Genomic DNA, 14,175 nt, shown 5'->3' with positions numbered 1-14,175 from the left:
TTATTATTCGTTTTTTCCTTTTTGTATATTGATTATGTCATAGACATTAAAGTTCAGTTAAATTAAAGGTCGCATCTCTGATTGTGTCGATTTTCGTCTTTTATGAATAGTTCACATCATTTATTTTGAGGGCTTTTACAGCTTGCTTTATGGTACGGGTTGCAAAACAAACACAACAACATTTCTGATGAAATTTGTCGAGTTGAAATATTCATGTTAGTTGAATGTTTAAACTGCAGTTTATAAGAACTATCACTATATAATTAGTTATTTATAATATTATACGTACATTTCCTCGTCCCAGAAAAAAATATTACGATATAAAGGTAAAAATGAGATCTAGAACTATTAAATTTTATAAAATTATCTTTCAAACTGATATTATGCGATATTTTCTCATTTAAACATACCTTTGTACATGAAAATTTATGAAAAAAATATAGTTATTAACTTCAGAAGTAGAAAAAAAAAGAGAGAAACATATAGGAGAATTCGCCAATCTCATTAGTATGTCATATTCACTAATTTGCAAAGCGTCATATTGGTTGGCAAATAAACAACTAAATAAACAATTAACAATTTCATGATTAGAATCCCAATCAGTTTCAAAACTTTATAGCTTTGTTATTTGATATCCATTTTTGGTTCTGTAAAATGTTTCATTTAGATAAAAGAATTCATATTTTGTAGGTGAATTTATAACTTAATTACTTGAAATATAAATTTGAAATAATATATATGTAAAGCTCTATTTTCAAATGAAATCATTTTAAAAAAAATATGCTCAAATAGTTTAATTACTGAATATTTATTTAAATATCAAATGGGTAAAATGATTTGTGTCGGCAGTGTAAGGAACCAAAAGAATTTTAAAAAAAGTTATGACGATTTAAAGTTAATGCCCATGCTACTCAATGGATTTTTTTGCCAACCAAATCCAAATCACAGGTAAGTGATGACATCACGAAGAACTCTCCTATTGTCATAGATCTGTATTTACAGGTCTATGATATTATCATTTATTTTAAAGATATTGAAACACAAGCTTCCCAAACTTGGATTGAAACTTTTTATTTTTCTAGTATCAATCGTTTACATTCTATAAACAAATAAGATATTTGATAAAGAAAAAGCAATATTTAAGTTAACCCGAATAATTCAGTCGTTATATTCCACTCATTATATCGATCGCTACATTATCGTGAGTCGGAGAATCGATGACGGTGAGGGCTTGAATTATTCGAGTTACATTTAAGTCGGATATGTGATCATGGATTTAGATTTTGTCTTTGTCGAAGATCACGTGATTAAGACATCCGGTTTTTGAGAAAACAAGAACCAAACATTTTGTGTTTAGACATAGTTCAGGTAATGTTCAGTTGAAAAGGATTAAACTATAGTATTGAAGCAACGCTCGAATAACACGTAACATGTTTAGTTAAATATTCATGTTTTAGTTATGTTTAAACGTCTAGACTCGTATACAGACTACAGTTAAGACTAAAGACAGAACATTAAAACCTCACATTTTATGTCCATTTTTGAAGTGCATAGGCGGATCCTAGGGGGCGAGAAGTTTACTAAAAATCACAGGATTTAACTCCCTCTTAAGACAGTCAATCACCAATTTAGGAATTTCTGAATTTCACTGTCATCAAATGTTTTCATTTTCAAAATGTAAGGTTTTATCATCCAAAGACATTTTTTTGGAACATAATTAATACGAGGTAGGTGAAACCTTAAATGCGTCCAAATAAACATATAAATTCAAATAACTAAGCCCTTTCATAATTTTTGTAAGCCGTTATTATCATAGGTGTTAATCCTCCCGTTTTTTTTGCGGGAGTCTCCCCAATCTTCAATCTTTGTCATTATCGACAGGATAACTCTCATGTACTTGGGTTCTCTAATGTTTAGGATATTGTCTCTCTTGTAAATTGCACTTCAATTTGGCCTCAGCTACACGCCTGAAAACCCTGTGTACCAGTTATAGGGCTAGTCACAGGGGTCGCGTTGGGCTTCGCCAATGTCGCAATTTGCGATTTTTTATTTTATCTGGCGACAAAAATAGCCAGTTGGCGTTTTTCTTGGTGCCTAGGTTTTGTATATTAAAATTGACAGGAAGTTTATCAGCAACGGATATTCTCTCCAATTAAACAATTGTGTTGACACCTGGTCAGAGTTAATTGACTATGACCAATTTACGACTGAAGGCAATTAAAGGTAATTAGACCAGGCGACTGGACTGACAATATCCTCATAGGAGGTGTCAATCAAATGTAAATATATCATTGAGCCAATCAAAACTCTCATCATCTGGTCAAAGGTAAACACAATTAAGACCATGTGCACGTGGCTACACACAAGTTTCACAGCCCTATTTAACCATGTAATACATTCAGAAACAGACTTACATAATAACAGAATAAATTAAATCCAATTAAACAATGATTATCCCATCAGGAAGTGTCTAAATACTTTGAAATGAAAGAATTGATAAGAGAAAATGGATGATATTTGTTTACACTTTTGCCATGTGACTTTTTTGGCGGGAAAATCGGTAAACAAATAGAATGGGGATTCCCAAAATCTAATTAAGGAAATGCTATTCAGATATCAAGACAATTAAACAGGGACACAATTAATGATCCATGGTACAAACTGTAGTTTGATAGAAATTTTATCATTTGAAAAAAAAGTATCAAGTTTGTTAAAAATAATTAAAAAAAAAAAAGGTAAATTATATTGTATTAGGTAAATTAGACCATAAAGGGCAACTTAGGTGAATATGTATGTTTTAAAATCAGGGACTGTATGAGAATAGTAATATAGTCTTTGATGGAAGTAAAATACCTGTTTCTGGAGTAGTACTTAATATTTTATGCATACGAAAGTGAAAGACTAGAGCTAAAAACCTGCTTTATACATGCATCAAGAGTGAATCTTGGGTACATGCTTGTCATGAATGGAGAATTGACAAAGATAATTCACCAGTGAACTTAATACTGCCTTTTTTAAAAAAGTATAATTTTTTTTTTGGCACCCTTTGGCTCTAAGAGTGAATCTTGGGTACATGCTTGTCATGAATGGAGAATTGACAAAGATAATTCACCAGTGAACTTAATACTGCCTTTTTTAAAAAAGTATAAATTTTTTTTTGGCACCCTTTGGCTCTAATTTCTGAAAACAGGCAACAAAAAATGGCAGCTGGCGATTTTTCTGGCGACAGAATTTTGGAAGCCAGAGCAGCCCCTGAGTCAGCAGGGCTTTATCTAGACATTGCTGTCAAGAAGTTAGTAAATTCTGTATTTTTTTTCTATGTTATCTATTAGAAAAGTTCTCCCTGTCAAAGACAAAGAGAGGACCCAAATAATGTTGTACACTGATGCCCAATCCCATTTCTGATATTGTAGTAAATACATGTAAATATGTTTTAACTAAACTAAACTAAAGACAGATGGGAGAAGTGAGCACAAATAAGGGATTTTTTTTTTATTGTTCAATTCTCTCTAATAGTACAGACTGGAGGAAGCCACTGCTAAAATTAAATTTGGAAAATGGCAAATTTTGGTTAAAAGTGGTAATGTTGAATGTTAGCAGTATTATATTTTCTAAAGGAGATATATACATGTGCATGTAAAAATGCAAGTCATAATACATTAATCATTATTGATCAATATTTTGCAATGTGATGTGCGTTTTTCAAGAATAAAATTATAAACCATTTGAGTACAAATACATTATGTGCATGTATATACCTGATTCATTGGTATGTGTACATTTTAAGTCATCTTTCATCTTCATTTGATTTTACATGTAATAGGCAGATTGGATTTTACTACCACATTCACCACACCTGAAGCTGACTAGGTAATTTATGACCACCTGTTTATTATATTGGGATTAATTAATTCAAAGTATGCTCAGCATTTACCAATGTACGTGCTGTACTGTACATGTATATTTTCATTTTCTTTAATGGTATACTGGTGGTAAAATATTGCATTTAGGAAAATCTTTGCCATTTAGCATCTTTCAATGAAATATTAAAACAATGTACAAAGTACTTTTTAAAGGAAATTGTGTTTTTAACAAGAAATTTATTTAAACAAAAATCCACAAAACTAATAAAAATACCTGATGAATTACACTACTGATTTACAATTTTCTTGTAACTACATGTACATTGTACAGGTACAATGTACAATTTACAGTACAAAAATGGATAACCAACACCAATTGGTGTTTTTTTCAATGCACAAAAATTTGCCCCTTTTCCTTGAATGCCAATATTGTTACATTTGTACTTATATACTTGCAGAATTAACTGTTTAACTTAAGGTACAATGCACAACAATTTGTCTCTTTTTCTTGAATGCCAATATTGGTATTTGCAGAATAAACTGTTTAATTTACAGATTAGATAAAACAAATGTGTTAATTTGAAAATGAGTACATGTACAATACAGTAACATGTAGTCCTTTCATCTCTACATTTATGTAGCCATTGTCCGTATGGATGTACATTTGCACTTTAAGGTTAATTAGCAGTTGAAATTTACAATAGATGTACATTAAAATTTAATGTAATAATTTGAACATAAAAACTAGGCCTACATAAAATGTGCAAAATTGTATTGTTGAGAATATAAGATGAAATTGGTGAATTGTAGGATGCCGAGGAGGCACATCCTGAAAAAGTTCTATTGCTAAATAATTCATGGACTAACAAAATAAACAATGGAAATGTATGAGATATTGAAAATTTTCATTAGTCACATGACCATATTCTACTCTTCATACTTGTACAGACATGACAATAAAATTCTCATGTGGCACATGATTTTAGTAGTATATGTAGCTACAGCCCCCAAACTGATCTGTGCAACAGTTCGATTGATCAATGACCAATGATTGATTGATAGCTGCAACCAATGATTTGTTTACCAATCTGATTGGGGTAACAGTTTTGTAAAATAACGGATTACCAGTTCATGTAAATTCCAAGATTTTGATTGGAATAAATCAGATAAAGTGCTAAACTCAGTGTTAGAAACTGATTTTTTTTTTCAACATAGACCCATCATAATTAAGATAGATAGTACTATACATTTTAAAGTAACTGAGCCAATTTCATCATAGACCTGCTTGAATTTACATGGACTTGGTCTGTAGATCTACTGCTAATTTCTTTCACTGTTTTAAACTTTACTTGCAGCAAAAAATAATAAATCAACATTTTGCATTTCATTAAAAATAGTAAATTTTAATAGGCAAGTAAATTAATAAATGTCCGAATATATGTAATTTAGTAAATATGTGTAAAAGTGGAAAACCAAAACAAACCAATCCGTAGAATACATAAACCGATCATCGGTCACATGATGTAAAAAAGAAGTGATCACTGGTTAAATGGATCACAATAATTGCAAGGTTCAGTTCAGGTACTGTAGGCCACAGAATTAACATCACCTACATTTTGTACATTGTACGGTTCACTTTAATTTCATGCATTAATGCTTTTCACTATTTATGTTGCCAAATACTTATTCTTTAACTACCTTCAGGAATGTTTATGAAGTAATAACCAGGGACTATTACTTATACATGTAATACATACATGTACATGTATGTGCATGACTACAAATTAGAAACCCCCTGTCATGACTACTTTTTTATGGTTCACAATTCCTTTACTTGCTTCTAAGGCAGCACTTTCCTCATAGTAGGGAGGTAGTGTCACCAATCACGGCATTGTTCTATATACATGTATGTATATAATGGCATTTTTCTATATACATGTATGTTGGTGCTCTGAAACAGGAATGGCTGAAAATTGTTGTGGGGAATGACATATTTAGGAGTGATGTATACTGTTACATGTACATGTAGGACTTAGAAAGTTGTTGTTTTAACTTTAAATGAAGATGCAGAGTGTGTGTTACAGGTACTTTCTTAAATTAGTTCGCATCTCTAAAGGGTTTGTTCTGTTATGCAGATTTTTATTTGAGGTTTTTGTAGTCCAAAATATCTTCAGTAGCGATTGTGAAAACTTAGGGTTATTAGATGTCTATTGTCACTCGTGGTCACATGTACATGTAAGCTAGTCTACATGTATCATTAAAACAAAGCATTTTGATGTGTTTGTATATATGCAGATTTATTGACCTTTGTGATGACACCAAGTGGATTTCACTTTTTAGCTCATCTGGCCAAAGGCCACATGACCTATTGCCATCACTTGGCGTCTGTCATCATCGATAACAATTTTTCAACACTCTTCTCTTCTGACACTACTTGACCAATTGGAACCAAACTTGGTATAATGTTCTTTGGGGTATCCTGCATACACAGATGTATGGATTTTTGATCTGTGGAAAAACATTGCTGCCATTACTAAAGATAGAACATAGGGCTCAGACAGTAGTTTATTGCATATATCTCCAAGACCGTAAGGTTTAGCCTATTCTGTTATGGAGTAAACGTGTTCAGCATGATAAGATCTATCTGTGGTAAAATTTTTGTTTTAATCCATTAAGCCATGTTGGAGTTATTGTCCTTTTCAAGGTTTTCTTTCAAAAATCCTCTCCTTTGGAATCACTTGATCAATTAGAATCAAACATAGTATGAATGTTCCTTGGGGTATCCTGCGTAGAATTGATGTGGGGATTTTTAATGTGTCGAAAAACATGGCTGCCATTACTGTACTAAAAATAGAACATAGGGGTCAGACAGTAGTTTTTAGCATATACATGTATCTCCAAAACTGTTAGGTTTAGCCAAATTCTTTAATTGCTGAAATGATCCTTATGATAAGTCCTACCAAAGTCTTCTTGAGTCAAAACAGTTAGACAACTTCTTGTTAAATTTATTGCCCTTGAAAGGCAAAATTCAACCAGGTGAGCAATTTAGGCTCCTGGGAGCCTCTTGTTAATTTATAATTTATTAAAGAAAAAGAATTCCATCTGATCACTGTACCTGACTTTAATTGTACATGTACATGCACCAGGGGCGGATCCAGGATGTGAGTTTGGGGGAGGGGGTATTAATTGAATTTAACGCAGTGTAAACCAAGGCAAGAAATATTATGGGGTGAAACTTGTGATAAAACTTTTTTTCTTAACGATTTAAGGGGGCGTACGCCCGGCATGCCAGTCCTTGGATCCGTGCCTGTGCACAGAGAAACCTGCCTTCACCCTTATTAGAATGAAGAAATGTTTGATTTCAACAGTTCCTTGTGTTACCAAGGTTTTTAAAAATAACAAACCCTGATTAGACATGTTGGACTGTAGAATTTGTTTGGTTTTGACAGTTGTATGGTTTATCCAGGTTTAAATTACATAATGTAGTTGTACCTTACAACTGATATAGACTGGAGAGATTTCAAAAAGTGTCTGGTTTAGACAGGTTTTAGACAGGCTGCATTGTATTAGTGCAGTATATGGTACGTGTTATGATGTATGTACATTGTACATGTATACACTTATATTTCCTTTCACATCAAAATTAATGCATATACATGTATTGACACTTTTAAGTGTTCTAGTAAAAAGGTTGGAAAAACCTAAGTTGTGCATTATACATGTAATACAATGATGTATTCAGAAGTACAATGTATATTTAGTTAATATGTAAAAGTTTTAAATAGGACAAAAATTACCTTTAAGTATAAATGTAAGTTGCACTAGTTACCATGGTTACTGCTTACTAGTTAATGTTCAGTGTACCTACATGTACATGTATATTTATATGAAATTTCCTCAGTTTTAGGGTAAATTTATAAATATTTTGTTCACTCATGGGTTCAAAGAAGCTTTCACGAGGTCAAGGACTTTTTTTCAAATTTTAAATCAAAGGTCCATTTGAGGGAAATTAAGATCCTCAATAGAGTTGATTGTTGAGGTTGAAGGTCAAGGACTAAGGTTGAAAGGAATTCAAAAGTCCTAGTCCTAAATTTTAAGTCTTTGTCCACTGCTTTTTTGAATCCCTTTAATGTATGATCTTAATTTTCAATTTTTTTACTCTTGGCTCAGTGGAATTTAATGGACAATCATCATATCACTATTACTCTCTTTGATGATGCATGACGTATGACATGCATGTCAGCACGACAGATTTTGATTTCTTAGTAATATCAAAAGAGCAGGGCTGTTAATTAAATTTATTTCTTAAAATGGCACAAATAGACTGTACTTAAAGCAATATTGAAATGGTCATGTCTACATGTATGTGTTGCCTATCATTAAGAGTAATCAAGGGAACCAAGGTTATAGCGGTAATCAAGGAGTAATCAAGGGAACCAAGGTTATAGCGGTAATCAAAAGAATGTAATCCAGGGACAAAGTCCAGACATGGAAAACAGACATACACAACAAAGAACATGAAGTAACTAAAATCATACATACAAAGTAACAAAAGCAAATGAGCAACTCGGACTCCACTAAAAACTCGGAGCATGGACCATGTGCATCATTATGGTAATGTCCTCTGCTTTTCTAGAAACACCCGCCGAATTGCTCATAAAAAGTCAAGTCCGGGGTAGACAAACGAGGAAAGGAAAACTATGACTCGTTGAATAAATCAGTTTTCATGGTGCAGATGGATACACCATAACGATTCACGAGATCATGATGACGACCATAAAACTTATGTAGTGATGACTTCAATCTTGTAGCAACATAACCCTGTCCCAGAAGCCTATTTGTTAGAGTTCTATCGCAATACAAAAAGTCTGCGTAGTTTTGGCAAGCTGTGGCATAATGTTTGATTTGTGATATGAACACTCCATACGCAGGTGTTGAAGAGATGTTGCCACAGATGAAAGGAAAGTCAACAATATGAATGAAAAGTCATCACATTTATCATAAAGTTTGGTCAAGAATTTTCCTTTACCATCGATTTCTAAGTGTAGGTCAAGATATGAGGCTGACTTCACAGTGTCTGTAGTATCCTTTATCTCAAGTTCTTTGGGGTAGATGTGATGTATCAAATCCCTGAAATAAGGATTGTTTAAAGATAATACGTCATCTATATAGAGGAAACTGAGATTAAATCTAGCCAAACGATATTCTTTTTTTTTAATCAGATCAGCTATAAGACCATGTGGTGACCTGTAGAAGTTTATTGTTTGTTGCTTGGCTTTTGGTGGACAACTGTCTCATTGGCAATCATACTACATCTCCTTTTATTATATTCATGATATTAAGAGAATGGAGAAGTTTACATACAGTGTATAAGCATTGTCCATTGTTTTCCCTTTAATACAGTGAAATTTACAAAAAATGTATCTACATGTAAATCAAACCCTTTTAGACTGACATTACATAAAATGAAATTGAAAGAAACATTTGAAAAAATATTTTGTTTACATAGATTTTTAGTTAATTTAAGGTTCTGTTTGCACTGGTTTTGGTGTATATGTATTATAATAATACTGGCAATTATATATGGTGGTCAGAGTTCAAGTCCCCTATCACAAAAATTGTCAGATAAGTCATGTACAAATTAATTCTGAATCTTATTATAATTAGCCTGCTTTGGTCTGTTCTATCTATCTAATTACATATACATGAATACTATTAACCCAGAAATTTTAATATTGTCAAGATTGCATGTTTAATTGAAAAATGTTTAAGGTTTAATTTGGTTGTATCTTAATTCTTCTCTAGGACAAGCTTTGATCTGGTAAGGTTCTGTACACATACATTTGTACATTATAATAAGCATTACATGCTTCTTTTTGCTTTTTCTAATCCCAGGGGACAATATAGGCCATTTTTAGCCTGATAATATTTTTTAAATTTTACATGTTTATGATATTTTCACATACATGTATAAAGCTTAAGTAGTCATTTTTTATCATGGCTCAGTTTAAAAGGACCACTATTTCACAAAGTGTGTTTAATCTTCAGAGTTCATGAAACTGCATATCCTTTAGGTAGTCCTTTAAGAATTCCTGTCAGTCCCATCTAAGATACAATGTGTCTATTGCAAAATTCGCATATATTGTGGGTCCTGTATAAATATATAATGCTAAAATTCTGTCAGTCAAGACAGGCCATTCCCACCATTGTCAGGAATTTTGAATCAGGATTCTTTGAAATATACGTGTACATGTATGTATTAATCACTGGCCATCTCTACCATGGATAGGTGATCAAGACTGACAAATCAAAATGAGCTTCAGCATGTTCTATATACATTGATTAATTTAGAAAATCATTTGAATTCCATAACAATTAAGTATTTGTTTGATCAGTATTTTCACTATTGTAGTATTAAAAGTGACTTATCAGTTTTATTGATGTTAAGAATTATTTTTGTTTACTTAGTCGATATTAATTTATTGACTGTTGTATTGTGTTTTTGCTTGATTTTAAAGTACATCCATGTTTTGTGCACTGGTATACTACATTTGTGTATTATGCTATTCATAAACAATTTTCGGTGTGAAAAAATGTCCACCATACATACATTGTAACGTGTACATATTCTCATACTTAGTGCATTCTATATGTACAGTTTTGTTGCAACTGTTTGAAGCATATGCAGATTTAAAAAAATATTCATAAAATGTGTATTCTGAACATGGATTTAATGAATAAGTGAGAGCTTTTAGAGTGTTGGGATACATTTTACATACAAGAGCATTCTGTTGGTTTTAGCTCAATAGTGTGAAAAATGACAGATTTTCTTCAAGATTTCAATTTTACTGCATTAAGTTTCAATATAAGAGTAGTTTAAACCCTTTAATGGTTTTTTAAATGCTCCACTTTGAACAAAAATTTTCTAAAAGTGGCACTGTTTTTTATTTCAGCAGTATCTGATACATGTATAATTAATTATGACCATCTTTTCAGTCATTAATAAATTGTGTTATAAAAGCAATAAGTTTCAGGCTAAGGAAACAAGTCCTGAAATTAAGATTGCTAATAAACCCCATTTCTACCCCTTTTATGGTGTAATTACATGTACATACTACAAAACATGTAAGTATTTTTTCCCCATTATACAATGTACATTAAGAAAGGTTTGGGTAATGTCATGTATTGTATTTAAGTTAAGAGTGGGGACATTTATTTTTTCTGAAGAAAGGTGCACTTTTAATTTAATATCTAAAAAATTAAAGGCCATGAAATATTGCATTGTTATTCTGTCTTCTGACTTTTGAAATAATGGAAATAAAAATATACTGCCTTTGCAAAAGTTCTTCAAAATTGAAGATATATAATGAATAAAAAGCACAGCATAATCAGTATTCTAGGATTTTTCAGAAACTGAGGTTTCTTTGGGAAAAATCCATATAAAATCAACTTTCCCACAGTCAATGACTACTTTCCTAACAAAACAAATCCTTACAGCATATGAAGTTTTGAACTTACCACGGGAAAGTGTAATTAAGTACCTAACTTTCCCTGACCCATATTTCACTTGCCTCGGGTAACGGGAAATAGGAATCCTAGAACACTGCATAATGAGTAGAACCTCTAATGGGGGTTGACCTTAATTTCAGGACTTGCTCCCAACCTGTTCAAACCAGTTAATATTTATGAAACGTCAGCAACGTCCTATATATGTAGAATGTAAGACTAAAACTATGAATGACTAAAAAATATTCTTTCAAGAGGTCCATTTGAGGAAAATATAATGTCCTCAATAGAGTGTTGATTTTTGAGGTTGAAGGTCAAGGACTTAGGTGGAAAGGAATTCAAAAGTCCTGGTCCATAAATTTTAGGCTTTTGTCCACTGCTTTTTTAAACCCTATTAATTGATGATCTTAATTTTCAGTTTTTTACTCTTGGGTCAGTGGAATTTAATGGACAATCATCATATTCACTATTACTCTCTTTTTTAAAATTCATGATACATGCATGCAGACATGCATGAGCATGACATATTTTGTTTTCTCAGTAAGAGCAGGGCTGTTAATTGACTTTATTTCTTAAAATGGCACAAATAGACTGTACTTAATGCAATATTGAAATGGTCATGTCTATGTGTATGTGTTGCCTATCATTGTGATCATTAAGACCATGGGGTAACCTCTACTGTAGAAGTTGATATGTTATAAATATTCTGATGGGAGTGACGAAATTTGTGGACCCAGAAGTAGACGATTGTGCAAGTGCGGAGGTGTTGTTTTGTCTTTTACATGTAATATGACATTGAGCTTCGTCCGTCATAAACATAGCCTACATGTATAACCATGTTAATAATAATTTAATCCTCCTTAAAGATTTTACAGTACTATAATATATAAATTATATAAATCAATTCAACGGGTATTGATTTGCAAATTAAATATGAATAAGTTAGTTTGATACTGTATCAAAATTTTTAACTGTTAATTGAATTTGTTTAAACTAGGAAATGCAAGATATTTGATGGCATATTTATTTTCATGTATGTAAGCCATAAATAGACTTAAAAAATAATGTTTTTTCCTAACACGTGTTCTGGGCATTATTCATTTCATTAAGTGATATGCCATATTTTATTTCCAAAAATCATTGTAAAAATTCTATAGAACAAAATTGAAACTGATCCCCAGTGTGCTATAACTAGTGTTAACTGTCATGAAAAATTAATGAGAAACATAACCAAGGTATAAAAATGGAAAAAGGGACAGGTAAATCATTAATTGCTGAAAAATTATTATTATAAGTGGTATTGTAGTAGTTCAGACTGTCCATTAAATCACACAATATCTTGTTTATATCAGTGATTGACAGGTGCAAATTTGACAAGAAATTGACATTGTTGCCTACATTTCACACATACATTTGTAGTGAATTGGTTTAGTGGAAGTGGTAAAATACAAGATACTAAAGGGCAAAATTTTAACAATGGCATGATTTGTTGTGAGGATTTATTTTCAACATTAACAATGTTTTTGATTGATGTACATGTAAACATGAGTTGTTTTATGTAAATGAGGCTTTTCTTTTGGAATAATCTTTCGTGAAAGGTAAGAATGAACGTTCAACAATATGCCAAAATGAGTGTGTAGTGTTTTTTTTTTATCATTTACATGTGTCTCAATATATTTTTTCAGTAGATGTAAGAAGTTTCTTTCTGGCATAAAGCAGAAAATTGTAACTTTGGAAAGTAAATTTGTAATTAATTGCTTACACAGGTATCGTCTATTTATTTGTTCCTTACTTCCAAAAGCTTAAGTGTTAGGATGTAAATTTCGGAAAGCATGCAGCTTTTTATTAAAAACAAATAATACTGAAGTAGGTATTGACTTTTTTAGTTTCCTTTGAAAAAAATTTCTTTCCTAGAGAAATGAAATGTAAAATTTAAAGAAATATACTCATTGTTATAAAACAACTAAGAATTATTTAAAAAATGAAAGTAATGTATTGGTATGGACCAGTGGATAACAGCTGGAATACACCGTCTTCCTTATATGCAAAAAAATATTGTAATCAATGTATTGATGTAATTTTTATTCAATTAATATTTTAGCTTAAAATTGCAATCTGTTGCCATTTAGATATATACACAAATGTACCAGTAATTGAATGATTTGATTTTAGGCATTGTTTTCAAGGGACTGAGCTTTACGTATTTGTACTGAAATATCATTTAACTTAGTTGATTATGCACCACTGTGATGTTATACTGCTGATGTCTTGACCAGTTGGAATATGCCAGACTTTGTTCCAGCCAAAAAATAGCCAGTCATAATCTGGTGGGCAGGCTACTATTTCTAACTCTCTGAATGGCTAATAATAGCTTTGTTGGAAGAGATTTATTTCATAAAAAAGATACATGTATGCAGTAAGGTAGTATTCGTTTGAACTTTGAAACAAAGTTTTGCATGAAAATTGCCTTTTGCCTTCGTTTATTTTCATGAATAAGCTCTGCTTTGATACATACATGTACATGTATACAATGTTTACATACATGTACATGTGTACATTGAACTGGTATTAATATTTTTATGACTGCCAAAAATGCTGTTGTTTTGTGTTGATTTTGTTGAACCAAATGTGATGAAATTTAATATATTGTTTCTTGTTAATAGAGAAAGCTTACTTTTTAAAATGGAGTTACTGGCCCCCTACTGTTCTGCAAAAATGGGCCAAAAGGGGTTAAATATGTGTTTATTTAAAATTGACATAGAAGGTTTATTTCTCATTCAATTTTGACAATTCTTGTTTTAATTTG

General features: G+C 31.6%; 1 protein-coding gene across 1 annotated transcript in view; it reads left to right on the top strand.

Annotated features, from left to right (window-relative positions):
• Positions 1 to 1,297: 1,297 nt before the first annotated feature.
• The window catches only part of LOC148621107 (alpha-1,6-mannosyl-glycoprotein 2-beta-N-acetylglucosaminyltransferase-like), a 36,603-nt gene continuing 23,725 nt past the window's right edge, over positions 1,298 to 14,175 (top strand). The window contains exon 1 of the mRNA XM_088575149.1: positions 1,298 to 1,368. The gene's annotated coding sequence lies outside the window, so the exon portion shown is untranslated. The remainder of the gene's footprint in view (positions 1,369 to 14,175) is intronic.

The sequence above is a fragment of the Perna viridis genome, chromosome 3, assembly GCF_037379345.1.
Source record: "Perna viridis isolate PV_CMFRI_1.1 ecotype Kerala chromosome 3, ASM3737934v1, whole genome shotgun sequence".
In the NCBI taxonomy this organism is placed as follows: domain Eukaryota; kingdom Metazoa; phylum Mollusca; class Bivalvia; order Mytilida; family Mytilidae; genus Perna; species Perna viridis.
This window is presented reverse-complemented; position numbering and strand designations above follow the sequence as displayed.